Below are 26,916 nucleotides of genomic sequence, written 5' to 3'. Positions count from 1 at the left end.
CCGTTATCGGCATATCTTAAAAGTTAAACGCTGCACCACACACTTCTAAGATCATAAACATTAATTTGAATTGAAAATGTAAGCGAGGTGACAAATTCAAAATCATTATGGCACTTTACACACTCAGTTCATACAAAAAGTTTTTCAGGACGCTGGATGACTGCCGATGGTAAGATGACACTGCTACCTTCTGACATGAAATTATTGATAGTTATAATAAAATTTACATTTATAATTTGAAATAGAACGCAATACAGCCCTCAACCGACACGAAAAATAAGTGGCACATTTGACACTAGTGACATTTGCCTTTTCATTAACCCAAACTATACATAATCCGATTAAATTACTTTTGTAAACACAAAGTTATTTTTAGACGGATAATCTATTAACAAGCCCAATAATAATTAACAAATGTCAATTACAATTGGCAATAAAACACTTCGCACAAACATCCAACCATAGACAATCGACTTGTTTTTTCTTCAATTACAAAGACGTCGACCCCGAAGCGAGACCGGAATTTGAATATCGAATGTCGAGGCTTTGGGCGCCATTATTAATTTACTTTTAATCTTTCCTTATTAACTTCTCTCTGGTACATTATAAAATTATTGTGATGTGTTTCACTTGGAACCAGGAGTTGACATGACATCAAATAACAAAAACAATTTAAGTACCTAATGCGTTGACTAATAAGTTATTGGTTATGTTGAGTTGAATTTGAATGTAAATTTTATCAAATGCATTAATATATTATTGTTTATGATGTGTTTGCTTGTTTTGCAAACTTAAAATATTCCATCTCCGCGAAAGCGTAGCTACTGGAAAATCTTCCTCATTAACATTAAACAGATATAAAATACCTATGTGATTAAACTAAAATCTATTTTAATACCTACTCTTTCCAATTAATATAAATTAAAATTGCTAATCAAAGAATAAATAAATGCTAAGCAGTAATTTAAAGTAGGTTCACAAATTACACGTACCGTTAATACTGACGCCTCAATTTCAATGAACTTTGGACGGAACATTAAAATGTGCTTATGAATACATGATGCAAACACTTTTGTAAAATTATTTGATTGTAGTAGGTATATTTTTTACTAATGCACACAATTTTCTATTTGGTCCGACAAAATGATTCTAAATTTGTTTTTGGAATAGCCAATAGAATTCACTAGCTCGTTATGGGTTGTCCGTTTTGAACCTTTACCTGAACCTGACGCTCTTAAACCTTTGACGCTTGTCATGACATTATTGCTCATACGCTTTGCATGAATCGTATTTTAAAGTAACTTAGAAATAGATGGCGAAATATGATGTCAGCATATTTCTTACCTATTCTACAAAATTATTATGTAATTTATTCCTATTTCACTAACCTAAAATAACACTCCGAGGACCTTGGACTTCGCTAACTTAACACTGCACCTCTCAATCACTTCAAGTTTATGTCAGTTTTCAGTATTTCACTGTCCATTGCGGCACATGTTAGCACTATACAGTATCACCGACGAATGACTGTAGCGATGTACGAGCGGACTGGAAATGGGCACGGAGTTCGGAGGCGTGTGAAGAGCGCCGGAGTAGGGGCGGGCATCGTTGCGTGACAGCTAGAAACGTACCTGCGGTTGTGAACGTCATGGCAATTACCATGTTCCTCGTTTTACTAGACATTATTTCGAATAACTACTGTCAGCTTATAAAAATAGCAACCGGATTTTTACTAAAAAAAGCGGTAGAAACTATGTAAACTTGTTTAGTAATGGATGTTTTATGGTAGATAATGTTTACCTATGGCTTTTCGAATTTCTTATCTGTAGTTTAAATGTAGATTGTTTACGAGTCTATCAATATTAAAAGGTGTATAATATTTAAATAAAACACTAAATGTTTTGGCTTCCAATATTTTTGTAAGACACCTAACCGTTTTTCGTGCAAACGTTGGAACAAAATACACGAAAGCAGCTAAAATACGAGCCCGCATTCCGTCCATTAAGATAACGCTGTGCCTCTTAAAATAAATGAAGGAGGTATTATAATAAAAATAATGCTTCTTTTTACTCACCTATAAAAATCCTTTGTCATTTTTTCCATGTTCCATTGCACAATCTGTAACAACAAAATAACAACAAGTATTAAAACGAGCAACATTTACTACTAAAAATCCTTAATTTGACATAAAACTCAAGTTCAACGGTAACGGTTTTGTGTAAGAATGTCCTTATAATATTTACTTATTTTATTATTTATTGAATTGACGTTATAAAATAATTGTTTATGGTATTTAAATTTCATTGTACCTTCTATAAATTCTTATTCGAATGTGACACAAACAATAACCAACAAACAAGATACAAGCAAAACAATACGTATTTTGCCTAACAAATTGTGATATCATATCATAAAGCGCTTCCTTTATAATGCATAGCGTGCGGTACCGATTGTTCATAAATCCTTTGCTATGAAAGCATTGTCCCGGGGCGTAATGAGAGCCGATCAACGCTGATACCGCAAAATGTACAAAACTATAACTGTTATTTCAACCTCGCAACTATTTAGATATGTACCTGAAATGTCTATGAACTTGTATTCAATAAATTTTAAGGGCCGCTTGAACATTCAAATTTAAATATAGAATCCTTCAAAGCTAACTTTGCATTTACTTGAAGAGGACAAAGTGAATGAGTGTTATATTTTCATAGAAACTTGACATTAATACACATTGCCACAATTTTTCATTTCAAATGGAATACATAGTTAGCTTAGTTCGACTCTAACCTGTGATGTGATATAACTGGCATGGCAACACATAAAACGATGAAATAAATAAATAAAAATCGAGCAGGCCACTTGCGAGATTGAAAAATAAATAGAATTTTGAAAATGGAACATCGGCCGACGATGGCGTGCTCGCCTTGCATCCGATGAATTTGCACCCTTTTTTTCTTAATTCAAAAACTGCAAGTTCTCGTGTGACCTTTCCATGGGCGCTTCCGAATGCGCCCGGGTTTTTGCACAAAAATGAATGGCGGACGAGGATAGAAATCTTTCTCACGGGTACCATGGGAAGAACGCGCTCCTGTATTGTAAACGCTTGGTTTGTTGACGCGCATGCAACGTATTTAGCGCATTCCGTATTAGAATTTAAAATATGTACGATTAAAAAACTTTGTACCTACCAAAAGTTGTGTTTATAAAGAACTGCCTTGTGACGCTAAAAGTTTCTCAGCCGAAGTAATTTAGAGGTAAGTTTTGAAAAAGTAATAAAACGTTCTAATGCCTTGAAAATGTACCAAAACCGCAACGGCCGACGCCACCGGGGGAGGGGGAGGATAATTAGGCGGTGCGGGGAGGCCGGGTCGTTCACCGCTCTTCCGCGAAGCCTCCGGTTTGTCTATGCTCATCACTAGATGTCATCACTGCTTTATGTTTTTGAAATAATGATGGACGCACATCAAACTACTATTTTGTAAAACTACACTTTTACATTAATGCAGTTTGACTGTAAATAAATGTTCTTCATAAATATACTGGATTAGGTACCTACTGTTGTAAAAACAACAAATGTAAACAAAGCGTATGAGATGAGTGACAACAGAAAATAATTGTATTCTTATATGTACCTCGATGGATAAAACCATTAAAAATTAACGCAAGTCACGTTACAAACATAACACTATGGAAACAATTAAACAAGCATTGTAAATCATTCACTACGAGTTGAGTAACGCTATATAATATGAAGACTGATTGGCAATCACACATCGGGCGGCTATCTAACAATAGCCGAATAAAAAGCCCAGTTTCAATCCGCTTGTAATTCTGTTTGATTATGATTGTACTCTGCTTATTAAGGCAATTATGAGAGAAGACGTACGGATAACATCTATTGTGGACGCCAATTAGCATACTGCCTGCACTGAAAACGTGGGAATGTCCGAATGGACGGGCGGAATGTTTGAAATTTAGAAGCTATTCTTTGCAGTAAGGATCAAATTACGATATTCTTAAAACGAGGTTCTAGTCGCTTTTTTTATTCTTGGTAAATTTTAGAGAAAAACTTTAGCGATAGGTACAGAAAAATATATTATTATGCAATACAATATAATACCCATAGCGCGTTAAATTCAAAGAATGTATCAAAACATCAAGGTTAGACCTTGTAACTAAAAAAATACTTTTATAACATTTATAAATGATGTGACTATATCGTACGCCTTCCGGTCATTGAACGATCTCTATGATAATCCTCGTCAAAATCGTTAGATTCTCAGCCGTAAATATATTACCGACCATCGCAATTCGTCATAATATTTATCATCTCTTGTCGGCTGAACTTCATGTAGTAATTCATTCGGTCCGAATTTTAAATCGTTTCATAGCCTAGAGCTGACATCTCCAGGCGCCTTCGTCCAAAAAGCTCGTCTTGTCCTTAATAACCCAAAATGTCTTGCCCGAGCACAACAGTAATGAATATATAATTGCGCTGCGTGGAAATATTTTGAGAACGCCACAAAAGTCACTCTAGGAATTATAATTACGCCTATGATTACGGTGCAAAGAGTTTTTCAAATTCTTTACGAATTCACATGAATTATTCATCCAGAAAAGTGTGTCATTGACCTTGAACCGAGACATTGCGTGTTTTTTAAATAGCAACACAGCTAGATGTTTAAAAAATCCTGGCCACAAATTTCCAATTCTTTTTTTCTGGTTGGCCGTGACTTGGGAACGAGAAAGCACGGACGCCTATTGGCCGACTGTCATTGCAGTAACGGCACATTGAATGGTAGTATGACTGTGCATGATTCGATCATAATTGAGATCCACTCTAAATGTAGGTGTAACTACACAATTTCCTTTTACAAGACGTCACGAACTTAGAATCGCTTCGGACTTAATAGCGTCGGTAGCTTTCAATTGAAATTTATATGACGGCACTCGAAATACAATTTAATCTCTCGGAGAGTTCGCGGTGTTGATACAAAGTGTACGACTAGATTTCAATGTTACAATGTTCTATTTCCTATTTATACCTATTTATTAATCCTTTCAATACTCTATGATAGAACATTGAGCATTTTGTCACTATACACCTTACAAAATAGTATACATGTATGTATGTTCGCGATAAACTCAAAAACTACTCAACGGAATTTTCATGCAGTTTTTACCTATAGCAATAGTGATTTTTGAGGAAGGTGTATAATTTGTTAAGGTTTTTTTGTAACCCGTACGAAGCCGGGGCCCGTCGCTAGTAATGAATAGATAAAGTCAAGCTTTAGATTTATAAAAACATAAGTACTAAAACGTTATCTTTTAAATGAAAGTTCCATGTTGTGCTGAGTAACCATATCACATAACAATATTGTCGACAGGTGCTATGGTGTTTTCTTACAAACATCGCAAAGATTCCTTTCATCCAAGCAGAGAAGTCACAATATGTACTTCTAACAAAAACGAATATTTTTTTTTACTTCAATCATATAAATACAATGAACTTTCTGCCTGGGTTTGAAGGTTTAAAGGTAAAGGGCTATGCGAAACAGAGAACCCGGGAGTACCCAGAGCGAGCGAGTGAGCAAGAAAATCGAGCGAGTACACATTTTACATATTAATTCTACTCGCTCCATTTTTATATTAATATTTTTAGTAACAAAATATGATTACCAAACATATCTTTCTCTTTTAAGAGAGGTATGGGCATTGTGAATGTCATCTCGCTTTGTGTGGTAGGGCACAGCACAGCGGATGTCAGTCCAGATCTAGAGCAGAGCCCAACTGGGGAAGTACCTCCACCTTACGGAAAACCGCAGCCAAATAACACTAGACCCTACTCATAAGTGTTGTGTTCCTGCCGGTGAGTAAGGTTGCCAGAGCTCAACGAGGGGGAGGGGGGTTTAGGGTCGGCAACGCGCATGTAACTCCTCTTGCTTGAGTTGCAGGCGTACATAGGCTACGGAAACTGCTTACCATCAGGCGGGCCGTATGCTTGTTTGCCACCGACGTAGTATTAAAAAAAAAACTACAAAGCATTCATACCAAGCCTCATATAATTTCAGCATGCCCTATTAAAATGAGAAATTGTATGGGTGCGGCCTTTCGGCGGCGGATCCTTGTGATTCTTAACTAGGAGAATCTTCCCATTTCACGATATAAACCCCTAAACCTTTGCACTTTCACGTCATCCCGTATTCAAGGAACTGCGCGCGCATCACGCCACATGCCTCGACCGATAAGGACCAATAAAATTGCCCCCGGACATACTAAAAGACATAAAAGGCGAATGCTAATGCCGTACACGAACTATTTTAGTTGGCACTGTAAATTTATAAGCCAACATTAACGAGTTGGAGTTATATTCGTGAGGTTTGAATAGAGAACTCAACGGCCCTATTCTGGGATTGTAGGAACACGGTGCTAGCATGTTAAAATAGATACCTATATGAACTTGAAGGATTTTAAAGTACAATTTCATAACACATTACTAATATTTAAAACAGTACAAAATGAGAGAATTTATGTGTCCGTGGGACGTATATAGATTTACTTCGCCCTAAGCATTTGATTTTGAATATATTCATTTCGAATCTCTTTTGCAAAGGTTAAGTGGCCAAGTATCAAACTACGAAATTTGCCACTTGTATATTTCTTGGAAGTAATTAAACAACTAAAGCAAGTGGCACATAACCATGTAACTAAAATTTAAAATATAATAACAGAATAAGCACCAACCGTGGAGTCGAGTGAGGAATAATCCGGCGCGGTTCCCACGCGGCGTGTCACAAATATTTTAATAACCGCCATTAGTTTAGACAAAATGGACACTTTCAATTAACTACTTTCCATCAATCTCTCTGGAAATCTTAATTTACAGTACTTTATAACTTTTACACATTTCTAAAGGGTTCATTTATATTTCCAAGAAAAAAAATGTTTCATTGTTTAAGATGATATGAGACTTTCTTTGCCTGATATCAGTTCAAATGTAAACTAACTCCTTTCTGCCAAGATTTCCTTTAAACATTTGGAACTAGCAACTTTTTCTCTAATTCGAACACCATACGAGTATTTGCCGCGTGAATGACACCTGCTGTTTCCCGGACTCGCCTGTTTTACGCTATAAAAAGGATGCAAGGGACCTGGTTCTCCTATTAAAATATGCCCTAGCGCGCAAACTAGTGTTTTTCCTTCCTCTATCTCACAGATCTGAGGCTGCCTGGGCTTGTCTTGCCTTGTTAAGTAATTAAGTCCTGGGAAGCGGAGGTGCGTATAATTTATACTGGGAACGCCTGGATATAGTGCTTGATTGATTGCTATTTTTATTGTTCTGTCTCCGGGATAATGTTGTATTACAATGTTGATACTTGCACGTTTCTATTTTATCAAATAAATACGATTCATTTTCGATAAGTTCTATAAATAGTACGATTATGTTTTCTAACAGTTTCATGCAGTGTCATACAGTTTCATTAAGCATAATTCCATCCAGAAGAAAGCATGAAACTGGGCATGTATGTAGCTCATGTAGGCAAAAAACAAAGAAGTGGACACAACTTATCAGGGTGCGTAGCCAACGTGCCATTCATTAACGCTCCGTAACGAATGAAACACAACTGTCACTGTCGGACTAATAAGGAAGAGTGATAGATAGAGATGACTATAACGATTGGTACGTTGGCTAAGTATCCAGGTGGGTGCTTTTCTACTAACAAAGAAGAAAGAAGAAACTGAAAAATTAGGCAGTTTACAAGATCTTTTTTTTATGTCTACATAAGCTACATACATTCTATGTTTCAATACTTTCTTACGTTTTCGTACTTTGAGCTTAAGATCCGAACTAGAATCTGAAGGCACGGCAGTGCCCCCGCAAAGTCGAGTGAAAAAGCGACACGGCCGTACCATCTTATTCTCGAAGCAGTTCAGGCCATTTTTGACCCCCCTTTAACTTCGTTGTGGATAAAACTAGAAGCCTGAATTTTCAGTAACAAAGCGGTCATTGTATAAACACAGTATATTTCAAATTTAATTTAATTTAAACCAGTAGTTTAAGAATTATAACTAGTCAAAGTTTCTTAATTTTGTCACTCACTCACTGTCTGACCGATCATCAAAACTCTAAGGCACTTCTAGTAGACCTAGAAGCTTAAAATTTAGAATACAATAGTGTTTCACCAACTGCATAAATAAACGTCAATCTATTTATTCAAAACATAAAAGATTCTTAATATTGATATGGTCATTATAAGATGATGTCAGGTTAGCTAATTACGCAATAACTTAAGACAAAAGGTCCCTTAAGTAGGGACTAAATAAATTAACCGACTTGGTATTACATGGATCTCACAGGTTTTTACGGTTAAAGAACTGTGTCGAGAGGAGAGAGAGAGACTAGTTTTTTTTTACAAGTTATGTTTTTGATGGCATAAAGTTTACAGTTTGTAATGTGACAAAGACGATAAGAATAACTATTTAAGATTTGCTTAACTTGACGCAGTGTATTTTAGAAATAATTTAATAAACATGATGGCGCTCTAAAACAATACTTGCAGCGGTATGGCTGTGACAAAGTCAAGACTAATAGCAGTACGCTTTCAATTTAATTATCCTGCGTACAAACAAATCGTAAATAATGGAAAGACACAAAGCAAACTTTACAATCAAAAATCATGTTTACGACTTATTTCACAGTTTATCTGTAATGAAATAGTAAATTGTTGCATTTGTGCACAATATGAGTTATTTGAACAGCAAACTTGTTTATACGTAGCGCGGACATGACAAAATAATGAGTGCGTAAATATGTCACGGCACGAGGCAAACTATATAAAATTAAAGTCTCACTGGAGTGAAATGAATAATAGTTTAGGTAGTTTCTTTTTCAACACTATGACATTATTTGAGCAAATACAACACCTATTTTTTTTATACTACGTCGGTGGCAATCAAGCATACGGCATTCGGCGGTCTCCGTAGCCTATGTACGCCTGCAACTCCAGAGGATTTACATGCGCGTTGCCGACTCTAAACCCGCCCCCCCCTCGTTGAGCTCTGGCAACCTTACTCACCGGCAGGAACACAACACTATGAGTAGGGACTATTAGTGTTATTTGGCTGCTGTTTTCTGTAAGGTGGAGGTACTTCCCCAGATGGGCTCTCCTCTAGATCTGGAATGACATCCACTGGCTGTGCCCTACCACACAAAGGTAGATGACATTTACAATGCCCATATACCTCTCTTTTGGACGTAGTTTAAGGACGTGCCCGGGTCCCAAAATCATGTCAGTTTTAGTTTTTACATGTAACAAAATTTAGTACCTACTATATTTGTCTGAGGAATAATGTGGATATGGTCCCTAGCGATAAAATGCTACGAGTATAGTCAGTTGAAGAGATAGTTGACCCCCCTTGCAAACAAATGTCTATTCAAGAGATCCTACAAAATTAGTTATGCCGAGATGTAGAAGCGCGTTACAGAGGAAAAATTGACATTCTATGTCAATAAAAATATTTAACAATTTACCTCTTGTAATAAGACAACAACCATCGATAACCCAGTTTAGGCGGCATCTATTTACATGGTTAAAAGAAAAATGTTTTTATACAATGAATGAATTTTTAGATTCTGATAACGAAGAATAAAATGTAATCCTTATTTACTTATGCTATTTAACATGAACAATATGATTGAAATTTGTAGTATAATGTTGTATTAATTTTTAAATCATTTCATGTTTGTAAATATACTAAATATAGTTGTTAGTGTGTATAAAAATATTTGCATGCTTATTATTAGCTAAGTGTGTGATCTAATTTTACATTTGTAAAAGATGACCATTAATGTTTACTACGCTTAATGCAAATAAATATATTTAATTTAATTAATTTAATTTATTTATCTCTGCAGCTGACTGTACATAATTATCTAGAACGTTTTTTAATCTTAAATTTTTTTAAATATATGAATTACTCAGTTGATAGTTTAAGAGTCCCCGGCAAGCTCGGCCACATTTCACCTTCCCATACAACGGGAGTTTCGTTCTCATTTTAAAACTACGTGTTAGAATGTAATGAAACGTTCCACATACAAGGACATTAGGTATATCTAAGGTCTGTTTTTTATTCCGTAGACTAAAATGACGTTTCATATGTAAGACATGACATTTCTTAGTACCACATGAGATCTCATTTTAGTCTACGGAATAAAAAAAAACAGAATATAGTCTTGTAATTACTTTATAGACCACCAAATAAAGAAAATAGAGCAAAAACAAGTTCTGTATGAAAAACATAATTTCGCTGTATTTTTTTAAATACAGTATCTGAAGCTACATAAACTAATTACAGTTATGCCAAGATGGTCGGCTCTTTACGAGTATCATTTGTCACCATGCCTGTCGCGTTCTAACAAGTATGTAAGCGTGAAAATTACGGGCATAGTGACAAGTGATAAAAATGGAACCATGCTGCCACCGCAGGAATAGATATACCTCATCCCATTGTAAGTACGAAGTTTCGAGCAATCTAGCTAGTCATTTTGAAATGAGAGCGTAACTACGTTTGTATGGAGAACCGAGCTTGCTGTTAGTTCCGCGTTTAACGACAAGGAAGGCCAGTACCCCTAGTGTAAATTTGATCGACATCATAACGTGACGAACGCGTTTGCGTTAAGTCTCATTTTGTATAGGATTTTGAGTTTCCAAAACGTCCCGCTTGGCACGCTCTTTCTAAATTAATCCATTACAAAATGAGACTAAACGCAAACGCGTATGTCACGTTTCGAAATCGAATTTATTTACACTAGGGGTACAGGTTACGTTTTTGTGTCTGCTAATTGAAAAAAGGACAGTCGATAATCCATATTATGCACATTTTATACAGGTTTGCAATAAAGTTTTAAAGGCATGATCGGCGTGAATATATTAGTAATCCAGCCTTCTCTGAAAAGCTATTTATCCATATTAGTAGAACTGCTCGTGTACTAACATATTTTGCAGTCTTACTCGCACACTAAATCTAAGAATTTACTCAAATCATGACTACTAATCACATTAAACTCGTATAATAATATAAAACGATATACAATAAGTATCCTGCACTAGATATATGCCCATATTAGCTCAACTGCTCTTGCTGAGTTGCGATGCCAAGTAACAAGAATCCATACGGTGCATTTAAATGTACAATGCAGGGATCGGAAACCGGTATTTTTTATATGGGAACGAAAACGGTATTTTTTCGTTCTTTGTTAATTACTTCATTTCTAATTAGGCAATCTAATAATACGAAGTCGTTATCTGAAAACACAACTGAGTCCTACATTTAGAGTATAAAATAAACCGAAATATATGGTTATTTCGATGTTTTTGCAAAAAACCGGTTCCGATCCCTGGTACAATGATCAACTTTTACTAAAGCGGTAACTCTGAAATCACAACAAAAATCCTGGTGTTAATACTATTGTCGGATTGAACTAGTATGGATGGAATACCTGATCTTTTATTTTAGATTTTAAATTGCTTACAGTTAATGAGTCCAATCGCGTATAAATCTTGTGTCACCTAAAAAAATTCGGTAAAACGATTCCAAGTCTCATTTATAACTAGCGACCCGCCCCGGCTTCGCAAGGTTAGAACCTTAACAAATAACCTAACCTAACGTAAACATTCCTCAAGAATCACTCTATTGATAGGTGAAACCGCATGAAAATCCGTTCAGTAATTTTTGAATTTATCGCAAACATACAGACGCCGCGGGCGACTTTTTATATGGTATAAAGGTGTAGAGGTAGTGATAATACTTCGGAGTTTTGAATCAATACTTGATGCCCATACTACCTGAATCGCTCTAGTAAACTTCTATCGTAACCATAACACTTCATACGGTGCATCAAAAATCATATAAGATCTAAACATGTAGTCAAATCGTGTCTACGCGTACCTGAATCTCCATAACAGTAGTATAATGGTCATGCGTAACCGAGGAGTACCTTTAAAGGTGTGATCTTAGTATTCATACATAATAAGAGCGTAAGTGGATCAAGGAAGCGTAGTGGATAAGTCGTTTTGTGTCGTATAAGTGGTGTTTTCGAATCATGATGCGTACGCGGATATAGCCGTGGGAATCATAACTGAGCCTGAACTGTTTGTTTATTGATAACGAGTTGGAAAACTTCACCGTTTGTTTTACTAGCTGATACAGTTTCAATCTTTTCTTCATTTTTTAATTTTATTTGATTTCAACATACATAAGCATTACAGTAGTGTACCAAAGCGCTTTCATACTAGTCGTTAAAAACATTCAATAAAAAATTTAAGACACAAAATTAATTCAATAGTAATTCCACAATAATTGTCGAAAAGATGGATAAAAGTCAACATGGCTGAAAAAGTTAACGTTTTTGATTTTAAGTCTGTAGTATCAGTATGAATCTATGAATGATTCTCCTACCACATTTTATTAATATTAAGTTAATTTACATAGAAATATTAATCAAAACTTATTGTTATTTAAATGAAAATAATGCAACAATTAAAAACTTTATTCTCTTTTTTTCTAAACATTATATAAAAACTTCAACTACTTATAACTGTACAATATATAAGGTGCCAATAAATTAGCTACCGATATTTTAAGAGATGGCACTTTACACTAAAGCACTTTACACTAAGCACTTTACACTAAAACAATTAACTTTAAATATAAATTAAGAAAAATTTCATACCTATCATTTTTTTGTTTTCATCGTCGAATAAAATAAATAAATTATAATTCTAACTAAAAATAATCATTTGTATTTAACTGACAAGATTTTTAACACTTTCTGTCATTTCACAATTGTGACTTTTTCAACTAAATGGCACCACACGATTAGGTTGAAGTCCAAAAATACATCATAGGTTATAACCTAAATAAAATGTTTCATACGTAAATATACTCCAGGAACCGAGTACTATCAGCTGTAAAAATGTCGGTAACTAATTTGTTATCACCTTATATACATAAATAAATACATAATACAAATATACTTCTTTACAAGTCACGTAGTAAATGGGTTCATGGAAATCTATTTTCATTATTAATCCCAATATTGCCAAAGGATTGGTTACACACACACTGTTGAAAATCAATAAACAAGAATTCATTATTTTCTGTAATAACGGGCAAAATGTTTTGAGCGATGTAATTACAATTTCTAGCAATATCCTGTTTATTACTGTACAATATCAAATTAGTGGTTCATTTTCATTATTTCACACATTAACTAGCTAACTAAGATTGAAGAGAAAATTACCTTTTATCATGTTAGAATTAAATTTAACATTCAAATAATTCCGCTCAAATAAAATTAGATACTAACCTTGTAAACAGTATTTAATCCCTGTACAATGTTTTTAATGCTTTTACTGTTTGGGTATTTTTTGTTTAATATTCTCAATATTCAATTTGACATTTGCTGAAGTAGACATTTATAATCTTAGGTATAGATAACTAAATTAAATTTTCTGTAAAGATGATTTTACCTAAAGTTCTTGTAGTAAATGAAACAAGCAATATTTTTTACACGACACAAAAAAACACAATCACAAAAATTTACAAAACCACGTCATGTTTATATTTTCCTACTTAACAATTCAATGAAGAATTTAATGTAAACACGCATACCTCAAAAATGTAACTCGTGTATATATTAAAATTATGATTATTTTGTTGTACCTATTATAGGCTTCTGTCAGTTCCAATCTACATGTAATCGTGGTGAACAAGACGACACGACCCGGAGTAAATCACCAGCCACCATTCATAAAATACCAATGACAATACCAATTAAACTTATGCAGTAAATTATATGCGAAAATGCGACCGACCGACAATTAACTGCCTCCATTAATTATGTATCTAAAGTTTATACCAAAAAGGGCCTAAAACCTTTGCAATGAAAATATACTTATTACTTTTCTAGTTAGAGACCTCAAGTTGCCACAGAAAACGTGATCAAAACTGATAACAAAGAACTGAAAGGACAGATTCTTATCTGTTTCACATCCGTTACCATATCCTAGACATCTAGGTACTAAATTGGCCATGTTGTGGAGGTAATTTAGCGTTTCTCCCTGTAATTTGTTCGCGTATTGAATAAAATGTATAGAATTGTCCGTTCCAGCACGGGCTATAATTCATCTCAGTAATAAACGATTTGTCGTCGACTCGTGCGGTGCGCTTTACCGTAATGCTTTTAGTATCTAGTCATTCTACCATAATATATATTCACCTTTCACGGCAATAACATGCGTTTATATATGACTGAAAATTGTCTGTCAGGTTCTGTTAAATTGTGTTGTTCGCAATTTTTATCTAATTACATTGATAGAATCAGCTGTGAGGATAAGTACAGTCAGAATCAATAGTAGCATATGAAACAACGCACCAAAAGTATCTGACACCCTCAAATACTTTACCATTTAATTATTCTATATAAAGAGAGATGTCTCATTTTGTTAACCTTTTCGCCGCCACGTCAATGAAGTAATAAACAAACCTGTGATAACTCGGGCCACATTCTAGGGATTTGATATCGATATATAATAATACATGTGCTCATTGAAAATTCTCGAAATAGTTTTGATAAAGAATTCCTTTCGGCATATTTTACAAAATAAAGAAGATTTGTCTCGAAATGGTTTATGTATCTAATGGTATTTTTGTGACTAATGGTAAATTTCACTTATGTACTTTTGGCAATAAATGAAGATGGAGTAATGTTTAAGAAATAATAAATAACGATATAAAATGATTAGAATAAAACATTTAGTGCCAATGTGGAAATACTGACCTGCGGTGGCATCATGGTTCCTATTTTATCACTTGTCACTATGCCCGTCACTTTCAAACTTACATACTTGTTAGAACGTGACAGGCATGGTGACAAAAAAATGATAAAGAGCCAAACATCTTAGCAGTACTGGTTTAAAAATAAAATAAATTCTTCGAAAAAACACCTTTTTAAAATTTAAGAAGCAGTATACAAAGCGATTTTGTATAAATATATTTATTTCGTAGAACATTTACATGTTGACAGTAACATCGATATATTTAATTGTCGATAAAATATTTTGCTACGTCACTGTAGTATAAGTGCCCCGAGTCATCCCAGGTTTGGTAATAAAGTGTTATCAACGCCACGTCAAAAATTGCACGTATACATACCTGAACAAAACCACAACTTGATATGAAGAGCCCTTAATCCTTGGAGCGTTCTCCGATTTCACGAAATAACGCTCGATAGATGGCGTTGGCGCTCGGTACGCGAGCGCCGGCAACGCGACGCGCGTTTCAATGCAGACTAGAATAATCTTGATAGTTTTCAATATAATTTCAAGCAACATTAATTTTAGTGTCATATGATATCATATGGGCACTCTTTATTTTATTGTATATGCACAGTAGTTTTTTTTTAATGTACACTACTACTAAGTGTACAGACTACAGAGTGTACTATAACCCTTGCTCTTTATTCTGTCTCTTTCACACCAATGGAAAATGAAGAAGTTACTAAATGACTGCAGGTATAAATAAAGTATATTAGTGCGATAGAGAGACAGATAGTGTTTCGTTGTCGTATCGTAAACGATTGGCATGTTGGCCACACACTTGCTTAGTGCCTAGCTAAAATACCAATCGTTTGCGTATATTAGTGCGATAGAGAGAGAGTAGTGTTTCGTTGTCGTATCGTAAACGATTGGCATGTTGGCTACGCACCCGTGATACCTAGCCAAGAAGCCAATCGATTGCGCATATTAGTGCGATAGAGAGACAGATAGTGTTTCCTTGTCGTATCGTAAACGTTTGGCATGTTGGCTACGCACCCATGCTGCCCAGCCAAGATGCCAATCGTTTGTGCATATTAGTACGAGAGAGAGACAGATAGTGTTTCGTTGTCGTATCGAGTGGCATGGTGGCTACGCACCCATGCTGCGTAGTCAAGATGCCAATCGTTTGCGCACATTAGTGCTATAGAGTTTCAGTGTTATTTGAAATCACGTTAGGGTTTGTATTATTATTTTTGACCCGAATGAAGTCCATCCAGGTTCTTATGATGGAGTCAGGAGTTGGTCACCAGAACTCCTAATCTATTCATTATAATTCCATCGTGCTTGGGCTTAAAAGATTTGCCCTGACGAACACCATCGATCTAGATGAGGTCCAGGGTCTCATGACGGAGTCAGGAGTTGGTCACCAGAACTCCCCAGAACTCCTAATCTACTCATCATAACTCCATCGAGTTTGGGCTCAATAGATTTACCCTGATGAGCACCATCAATCTAGATGAAGTCCAGGGTCTCATGATGGAGTCAGGAGTAGGTCACTAGAACTCCTAATCTACTCATTATAATTCCATCGTATTCGAGCTCAATAAATTTGCCCTGACGAGTACCATCGATCTAAATGAAGTCCAGGGTCTCATGATGGAGTCAGGAGTTGGTCACCAGAACTCCTAATCTACTCATTATAATTCCATCGTGTTTGGGCTCAAAAGATTTGCCCTGACGAGTACCATCGATCTAGATGAAGTCCAGGGTCTCATGATGGAGTCAGGAGTTGGTCACCATAATTCCTAATCTACTCATCATAACTCCATCGTGTTTGGGCTCAATAGATTTGCCCTCACGAGCACCATCAATCTAGATGATGTTTAGGGTCTCATGATGGAGTCAGGAGTTGGTCACTAGAACTCCTAATCTACTCATTATAATTCCATCGTGTTTGGGCTCAAAAGATTTGCCCTGACGAGTACCATCGATCTAGATGAAGTCCAGGGTCTCACGATGGAGTCAGGAGTTGGTCACCAGAACTCCTAATCTACTCATTATAATTCCATCGTGTTTGGGCTCAAAAGATTTGCCCTGACAAGTACCATCGATCTAGATGAAGTCCAGGGTCTCATGATGGAGTCAGGAGTTGGTCACCATAATTCTTAATCTACTCATCATAACTCCATCGTGTTTGGGCTCAATAGATTTGCCCTCACGAGCACCATCAATCTAGATGATGTTCAGGGTCTCATGATGGAGTCAGGAGTTGGTCACTAGAACTCCTAATCTACTCATTATAATTCCATCGTGTTTGGGCTCAAAAGATTTGCCCTGACGAGTACCATCGGTCTAGATGAAGTCCAGGGTCGCATGATGGAGTCAGGAGTTGGTCACCATAATTCCTAATCTACTCATCATAACTCCTTCGTGTTTGGGCTCAATAGATTTGCCCTCACGAGCACCATCAATCTAGATGATGTTCAGGGTCTCATGATGGAGTCAGGAGTTGGTCACTAGAACTCCTAATCTACTCATTATAATTCCATCGTGTTTGGGCTCAAAAGATTTGCCCTGACGAGTACCATCGATCTAGATGAAGTCCAGGGTCTCATGATGGAGTCAGGAGTTGGTCACCAGAACTCGTAATCTATTTATCATAACTCCATCGTGTTTGGGCTCAATAGATTTACTCCGACAAGCACCATCAAATTACCATTATGATGAATAGATTAGGAGTTCTGGTGACCAACTACTGAGTCCATCATGAGACCCTCGACTTAATCTAGATCGATGGTGCTCGTCAGGGCAAATCTTTTGAGCCCAAACACGTTGGAATTATAATGAGTAGATTAGGAGTTCTAGTGACCAACTCCTGACTCCATCATGAGACCCTGAACTTTATCTAGATTGATGATGCTCGTCAGGGCAAATCTATTGAGCCCGAACACGATGAGGTTATGATGAGTAGTTTAGGAGTTCTGGTGACCAACTTCTGACTCCATCATGAGACCCTGGACCTCATCTAGATCGATGGTGTTCATCAGGGCAAATCTATTGAGCCCAAACACGATGGAGTTATGATGAGTAGATTAGGAGTTCTGGTGACCAACTCCTGACTCCATCATGAGACCCTGGACCTCATCTAGATCGATGGTGCTCATCAGGGCAAATCTTTTGAGCCCAAACACGTTGGAATTATAATGAGTAGATTAGGAGTTCTAGTGACCAACTCCTGACTCCATCATGAGACCCTGGACTTTATCTAGATTGATGATGCTCGTCAGGGCAAATCTATTGAGCCCGAACACGATGAGGTTATGATGAGTAGATTAGGAGTTCTGGTGACCAACTCCTGACTCCATCATGAGACCCTGGGCCTCATCTAGCTCGATGGTGTTCATCAGGGCAAATCTATTGAGCCCAAACACGATGGAGTTATGATGAGTAGATTAGGAGTTCTGGTAACCAGCTCCTGACTCCATCATGAGACCCTGGACCTCATCTAGATTGATGGTGCTCGTCAGGGCAACTCTATTGAACCCAAACACGATGGAGTTATGATGAGTAGATTAGGAGTTCTGGTGACCAGCTCCTGACTCCATCATGAGACCCTGGACCTCATCTAGATTGAAGGTGCTCGTCAGAGCAACTCTATTGAGCCCAAACACGATGGATTAAGATGAGTAGAGTAGGAGTTCTGGTGACCAACTCCTGACTCCATCATGAGACCCTGGACCTCATCTAGATCGATGGTGCTCATCAGGGCAAATCTTTTGAACCCAAACACGTTGGAATTATAATGAGTAGATTAGGAGTTCTAGTGACCAACTCCTGACTCCATCATGAGACCCTGGACTTCATCTAGATTGATGATGCTCGTCAGGGCAAATCTATTGAGCCCGAACACGATGAGGTTATGATGAGTAGTTTAGGAGTTCTGGTGACCAACTCCTGACTCCATCATGAGACCCTGGGCCTCATCTAGATCGATGGTGTTCATCAGGGCAAATCTATTGAGCCCAAACACGATGGAGTTATGATGAGTAGATTAGGAGTTCTGGTGACCAGCTCCTGACTCCATCATGAGACCCTGGACCTCATCTAGATTGATGGTGCTCGTCAGGGCAACTCTATTGAACCCAAACACGATGGAGTTATGATGAGTAGATTAGGAGTTCTGGTGACCAACTCCTGACTCCATCATGAGACCCTGGACCTCATCTAGATCGATGGTGCTCATCAGGGCAAATCTATTGAGCCCGAACACGATGAGGTTATGATGAGTAGATTAGGAGTTCTGGTGACCAACTCCTGACTCCATCATGAGACCCTGGGCCTCATCTAGATCGATGGTGTTCATCAGGGCAAATCTATTGAGCCCAAACACGATGGAGTTATGATGAGTAGATTAGGAGTTCTGGTAACCAGCTCCTGACTCCATCATGAGACCCTGGACCTCATCTAGATTGATGGTGCTCGTCAGGGCAACTCTATTGAACCCAAACACGATGGAGTTATGATGAGTAGATTAGGAGTTCTGGTGACCAGCTCCTGACTCCATCATGAGACCCTGGACCTCATCTAGATTGAAGGTGCTCGTCAGAGCAACTCTATTGAGCCCAAACACGATGGAGTTATGATGAGTAGAGTAGGAGTTCTGGTGACCAACTCCTGACTCCATCATGAGACCCTGGACCTCATCTAGATCGATGGTGCTCATCAGGGCAAATCTTTTGAGCCCAAACACGTTGGAATTATAATGAGTAGATTAGGAGTTCTAGTGACCAACTCCTGACTCCATCATGAGACCCTGGACTTTATCTAGATTGATGATGCTCGTCAGGGCAAATCTATTGAGCCCGAACACGATGAGGTTATGATGAGTAGTTTAGGAGTTCTGGTGACCAACTCCTGACTCCATCATGAGACCCTGGGCCTCATCTAGATCGATGGTGTTCATCAGGGCAAATCTATTGAGCCCAAACACGATGGAGTTATGATGAGTAGATTAGGAGTTCTGGTGACCAGCTCCTGACTCCATCATGAGACCCTGGACCTCATCTAGATTGATGGTGCTCGTCAGGGCAACTCTATTGAACCCAAACACGATGGAGTTATGATGAGTAGATTAGGAGTTCTGGTGACCAGCTCCTGACTCCATCATGAGACCCTGGACCTCATCTAGATTGAAGGTGCTCATCAGGGCAACTCTGTTGAGCCCAAACACGATGGAATTATAATGAGTAGATTAGGAGTTCTAGTGACCAACTCCTGACTCCATCATGAGACCCTGGACCTCATCTAGATCGATGGTGTTCGTCAGGGTAAATCTTTTGAGCCCAAACATGATGGGATTATAATTAGTAGATTAGGAGTTCTGGTGACCAACTCCTGACTCCATCATGAGAACTTGGACTTCATCCGGGTCAAAAATAATAATGCAAACCCTAACGTAATTTCAAGTGAAAATGCGTTTTTCAGAAAATCGCAGCCAAATAACACTAGACCTTACTCATAGTGTTGTGTTCCTGCCGGTGAGTAAGGTTGCCAGAGCTCAACGAGGGGTGGGAGGGGGTTAGGGTCGGCAACGCGCATGTAACTCCTCTGGAGTTGCAGGCGTACATATGCGGGCCGTATGCTTGTTTGCCACCGACTTAGTATTAAAAAAAAAGTAACACTGAAAATCCATCAATAAGCGAGTCTGTTAGGCATACTGTAAAAAATGAACTTTTATTAAGATTTTCTAATCGCAGTATATAGCACTTCTCGGAACTCCGTAGCTGATTACGATCGCAACGAATGCCTGACAATCGAGCACAGGTCCGTCCTCTAAGCGCGCTCCGCGCGGACTGAGAGCGGGGCGTCGCTGCTGCGTGATTTATACGTGTTTTAAAAAAATATAAATTTACGGCAATGTAGGTCCCATAGTTACGATTTTTTTTTTATAGGTTAACATAAAGTTACAGTTTGCTATAATATTTTTTTTAAAGCAAAATATGCGTACAATTTGCGGAAATAAAATATAATAAAACCCTGTTTTCGCCAAAAAAATGAAGAAAACTCGGAAGGTATTTTATCAGTTTTTTCAAATGAATCTTCGATTGTTAATCATTCCAGCCCCTCGTACGAGATATGTTGAATCAAATTGTAGTCATTCATGTACCAAATGATTCTTGTTTATAGCAAAATTGAGAACCGAAACGCCACATCTCACTGCAAAATTTGGAAAAGACTCCCAAAAAACCTCATTAAAAAAGAGGTTTAAAAGAGAAAATGAAAATTTGAACTGTTGGAGCCCCTAGTTTAGGAAACGATTATTTAAGTACGTTATCAGTTTTTGAATAAATACTAATAGTTACGTCGTAATCTTGAATGAAAAAGGAAGCATTTTACAAAATACGCTCGTCTGTAGGAATAAGGACTCTGAAGTCGTAGCGTATGTGGCACGAAATGTACTGACTTTATATCAAGTCAATGGCGGCGAAAAGGTTAAGCTATCAGAGAATGCTAAGTATAATTTTGATGCTAACTGTACTAACCTTCCTTCATTTGGGATTAGCTAGGTCCATATTTTTTCCCGCCTCTTCAGACCCAGTAGATTAAAATCCAAGCTATTGGAGTTCTTCACTTGTTTTAAAATTTGGGTACTGTGCTGACAAAGCATTCAGAGAACTCGATTTTCAAAAACGATTAGTACGATTAGAAACTATCCACGTCAAAGCCGGCTTGTAATAGTAGTACTTACTTACACACATTCATGAACGATCTTTAAGGCCACCGTTTTCGAATGCAACTCAAATGAGATTGTTGCTATGACTATTATGATGACAGTATTTGCGCTACTTATACGTCAGTTCGATGTGAAAACATTCGGAAAGTTGCAAGTCTCTTCTGTGTATGACTTGGTCTAGGACTGAGATAAGTAGCGTAGATATCCTCATTTAGTGAAACGAGCTTGCAAAGTGCCCCTCCTTTTGCAATAAAAGAGACATAAAATAAGATAAAAAAATTATGGACCCTGATTAAAAATGTACAATTGGTAAAAAACTAGAGACAGATGTTGACTGAACGTTGACCGCTATGTAAAACTATCCCGTGAGTCTTGGTTACTCTTACCGCTGACCAATTACGTGTTTTCTTAGATTTCTGGTCTCGAGAAATGAGGTATAGGTAAGTACTTGAAAAGAGAGATAAGGCTGCTTTTCCACTGATGCGATGAGAGGAAACGTGTCGGAATCAACTAATGGCATTGGTTTTAATCCACATCTCTTCTCCGCTCTGCTGGATTGGTTGATTGCCGCACATCCTATCTCAACTTCGCCTCAATGGGAAGGCAGCCTAAAACGATGTTGGAGTTTTATCCAATAGGAATCAACGCTAATAAAAAAAACCGAGAAGACGAGATGCTCTAGAACAAGTCATATCAACTAAGCCTCCATTAGCTATTATTTTAAACATCGCTGAGACATAACTCTTGACTGTTCTACAAAGCGGCCGAGACTGGTAACAAATCACAACAAATTTGTTTCTTTCATGTCTCTTTATCGTATCTTTTAACAACAGCCCGGCTATTAACAGAGAGATACCACAACTGATCATTCACAGATACTCACCGGAATGAGAGTTATCAAGATCTCTCAACGCCTTTGAAAATTGTGACCTTAATTGATTTTTAAGTACGCCTAACGATCACGTATTGGCTAATGCTTCTATATTCAAACTTATATGGAACTTTCTCTTATATGACTTAATGTTTTGTAGCTATTATTTGAAAAGGAAAGAGGATATTTGGAACAAAAAACTTTGGCGCCTGGACACAGATCTGCATCAGATGGTGTACTTTCCACGGAATAGTTATTGGTTAAAGCTGGTTTACATAAAATTAACATTTTGATAAAAGACTAAATGCGTATGTAACTATAACTTTTTTTTTTTTAATTAGGGCTCATAATATGAGAATGGTAAGAAGAAGAGATTCGGTTAAAGATAAACTCCATTACTGTATGGATATTAGCTGGGGCTATTTACTTTACCTTCATTTGTTGATACGCTAAGTTATACCGTGTGTCAGCATTTTTGCTATCTATAGTCCGTTTTTTTTTCAAATTAGACATTTCGGAGCCTCATAAGAAGTAGTAGTAACATTTTCCTCCAAAATTTAATCTGAATATTAGATATCATATTTACTAGCATTTCGGAAGAAAAAGTTAATTACCTCAACTGTTGACGTTAGAAAAATTCTAATCTTAAAAAAAAAAGTATAGTATCGCCCATCTTAGACCCAAAAACATAGGGATGTCGTAACAAGGTGTGTTCAAAATTACTGCGGTACTGCTACGTACCTCAATAGCTCAAGAAACTGTATCTCATCACTCAGACAATCACGAGCCAGACAAAAGGGCCGAAACAGTTAGAAGTGCTATTGCAACAGTCCATCCGATGGACGACCGTGTCATTATTGGGCTTCAATTTAAATTAGATCTCCCCCGCTGAGGCAAGCTCTTCACGGGTCAAACATAAAACAGGAAGGGAGAGGTTTCAAGAGTTCTTCGTTAACTGGTCAAGCTAAATCCCAAACATTTGTGGTGGCCGAGTAGTTTCTCCCAATTACACCGTCTCTAGCCGGCGATTGGCCGCGCCACGAGGAATCCGGCCTGTCGTGACTGTGATAAAAAAAAACTGACGCAAATTGCCGATACGCCTCGTGCACACAATTTCATGCTCCGACTTCTAAAAGATTCGTCATATTTTCAACAACAATGCGAACAAACGAAACTGGTTTAAGCATTCGGATCTGAAGATCGGCTAATAGACCCGCCAGCGGAGCGATTCCAGTAATTAATAGCAGCCTAAATCTGACGCTAATGGCTATTTAACGCGCGCGGAAAAAAGGAGAATCATTCATTTGTATGCCAACGGATCTTATTCAATTGTATTGTTCTAATTGGCATTTTTTGCGGAGATATATTACTGCCGCCGGTCGAAGCATTATGGCACTGACAGTGATCTTGCGGAGCATTTGTCTCGTTGAAAGGTTACGGGGCCGTCCGCATCCATTTGGAGCGGTCGGAGCGGCCGCAGCCCCGCCTCCGAGCGCTAGCCTCTAAATCTCGACCTCCCATAGCATTGCTATCTGGTATTGCAGTCTAACTTCTAAACTTGGCGTTTATCGGGCCATTTGTATAATGTAATGTCCTTACTTTAATAGAAAGGGACTAAATCGTAATGTCATCACTAGTGTCTAATTTGTCATGAACAGCCAATGTAGATTGTGATCCGAGCTACAGCACAATATTCTGTATCCATGGATTTATTGGGTTGATCTAGAAGAGTTGAATTGTTTTCTTGGAGTGGTGGTTGATGATTTGATTGGGCTAGCAACAGCAGTCGGCTGTGATGCTTATCGACGATTCGCTCCGGCCGGGACGCGCGTGACACTCCGGCGATTAGAAATCTCGTCTCGGATGCCTTCAACGAGATCAGAGGATTCTACGGATGCTTGGATTTAGTTGTTAATTAAGAAAGAATTGCAAGCTTTAGATACTTTGAATTCCTACTTCGTCGAAGTATGTTTCCAAGTGCCTAGGTCTTACCGAAGATGAAATTAGGAAACGTTCAACTGTGTACCAATTTCACTGTAAAGTATACGTTGATGTGAATATAAATGGTTATTATAAAATTCGCCGGCACATGTTTAATCATAGATAACTAAGTAAAAGCAAGTAAGCTCGAATACATAATAATATATAGGTAGCTAAGCATTCACTACAGGATAAACTTAAATTTAGAGCTACAAAAACTGGCTTCAAAAACGTAGAATTCAGTGTTAATACAGAATTTTACATTGTCATGGAGGCATGATCAGCGGAGCGAGGCGGCGGGAAAAAACCAACCTATTCTCTTACCGTGCCTAATAGCGGGTTCAAGAACCGAGAGCCGAGCACGCGGCGGATGTGGCAGTTCCAGCCAACGCCAGTCTAGCCTTGAAAAACTATCATTATAATCCGATTTCTCTTCAAATGTAATCACAAACTCCTGCGCTTGTTCATCTTGCTTATAAACCGACGTTAGTATATTTTGGGACAAGCTTAGGTACTGCTGATCCAATTGCACTGGGGAAATTGTGTTTCTATTTTAGCTTAAATGGGTCTCTTGTAAGTATATTATTTTTTTATTCGTTTAACTCATCATCTTCGACAGTTGGCTGATAACTTGTTAGATACCTCAAAATATATGTTACTTCCAGTCAAACATGACCGTTACAAAATAGTACCTCGTTCCCATGTACTATTTAATCGATTAGCTACGACTCGAAACCAATTATCGATGCCCGTATCGGTTCTAGGATTCTTGTTTTATCGAATTTTAAAGGATCAATATTACAACCACATTTCATTTTACATTTTGGGTGAGGTTTTTATATTCAATTTATGTTCACTAACATTGTAGGTAAATTCATTGCCCACTCCATCGCATTACCTGTTTCTTGTCGAACACAATATGAGGCGGTTCTTACTCGACGGTAACCATGTTTTTGTTGGTTTTATCTCATAATTATTGCAGACTACCAATTACTTGCGGCGTGGCTCGTAATTCAAAGCCAATTTCGAGAGCCAATCATAATTCCAACATTAAACGCTTACGACAAATGAGAGATAAGATCGGCAGTTTTAAATTGATCCGGTCGGAATGGGAATTTTTAAATAGAGACACGTTATCAAACCGCAACAAATGAAATACAAAAGAACAATGACCCAGATCCAGCAGATAACTATCTTCATGACGCATGAAATCGATAACAAGAGGTGTACAACTGTACAGTACACACGGACGCACTCGCCGCCGGTATCGAGCGGTGCTCAACGAACTACTGACAGCGGCACCGTATGTATGCGCCCGACTTTAACCTCCACTAATTGTATTAGAGCCCTTAGACGCTACTGAAAGGGCGAGCTCATTCAATGACCCAAACGTTACGACATGATGAGAAAATAAAAAATATATTATACCTATTCAAACGGCGGCAGCTGCATCGGAACGGAACGGCAGATGCGCGTGAGCAGCCGACGCTGCTATTACAGAAACTACAATAACGGCAGCCAGTTCCCAGGCACGAGTTAGCAAGGAGAAGAACTCACCGTGAAGTTGAGAGGTGGAGCCGAGGGTAGCGCTGGCACTCACAAACAGTACACGTGCACGAACGCCGCACGCACACCTGTCGCGGCCTGACCGGCCATTTCCATATTTGATAGAGAATCGGTCGCGAGCGAGCCGCGCGCGCAGCGCGGCGCGCCGTGTTGGACTGACTGCCGACGCGCGCGCTACCTGCGCCCACCTGTCCCCTCCCCCCTACCACCAGAAACCGGATGGTACTCCAAAACAAAACGGCCAACAAAGGACGTGCCGCGAATGTTCGCGCCGATCCGTCCATGCAAGGGTCGCCGGGCGGGCTCGTCGGGGACCCCGTGTCTGTTTACTGCGACACCTGACTCACGCCGCCGAAGCCACGAGTGCCGATAATTTACGAGCCGATGATAAAACTCTCCTCGACGGTTCAATTGTTCCACGCGCCGAAGGAACAATCGTTACGCATTCGGTAGCAGTTTATGATAACGATGCTACAAGATTGAGGTTACGTTTTCGAAAGAAGTGAGCCCGTTGAATACGCTGACACTAGCAGCGGGTCGTCACTTGCTGAATGCGCTTAAATGGAAAAAACGATTGCTTAACTAATTACTGATGAAGTAGTTGTGGGCATAAACAATACAGCGGCGCCGATGGCTCGTAACGCGGATTTGGACACATTACAAACAGTTCCTGCGCTATTTGTCAACAGACGACGCACGCACGAACGCTCTATCATGCAATAATGCGATAAGATAATGTATCCAAACGAAATGAAATCAGAGATTCGATAATGACGACAATAGGATGTGATCGAATTAGAGAAAAAAAATTAACATAAGTATACATTCAGCTCTAGAAACACAATCAGAAAGTTAAAATAATTGAATGTTGTTATCCTATTTAACATTTTTGAATATGCCTGGTGCTTCATTTACGTAGCCCCCTTTTTTAGAACGTTTGTGTTTAG

At 38.1% G+C, this 26,916-nt stretch overlaps 1 long non-coding RNA gene across 1 annotated transcript in view; it reads right to left on the bottom strand.

The window, feature by feature from the left end:
• LOC133518068 (uncharacterized) overlaps nucleotides 1-26,872 on the bottom strand; it is a 33,055-nt gene extending 6,183 nt beyond the window's left edge. Inside the window, exons 1-2 of the long non-coding RNA XR_009799434.1 lie at nucleotides 25,961-26,872; nucleotides 2,075-2,118 (exon numbers count right to left, since the gene is read on the bottom strand). This is a non-coding gene — a long non-coding RNA (uncharacterized LOC133518068). The remainder of the gene's footprint in view (nucleotides 1-2,074; nucleotides 2,119-25,960) is intronic.
• Between the last annotated feature and the right edge of the window lie 44 nt (nucleotides 26,873-26,916).

This window comes from Cydia pomonella, chromosome 5, assembly GCF_033807575.1.
Source record: "Cydia pomonella isolate Wapato2018A chromosome 5, ilCydPomo1, whole genome shotgun sequence".
NCBI classification, from domain to species: domain Eukaryota; kingdom Metazoa; phylum Arthropoda; class Insecta; order Lepidoptera; family Tortricidae; genus Cydia; species Cydia pomonella.
This window is presented reverse-complemented; position numbering and strand designations above follow the sequence as displayed.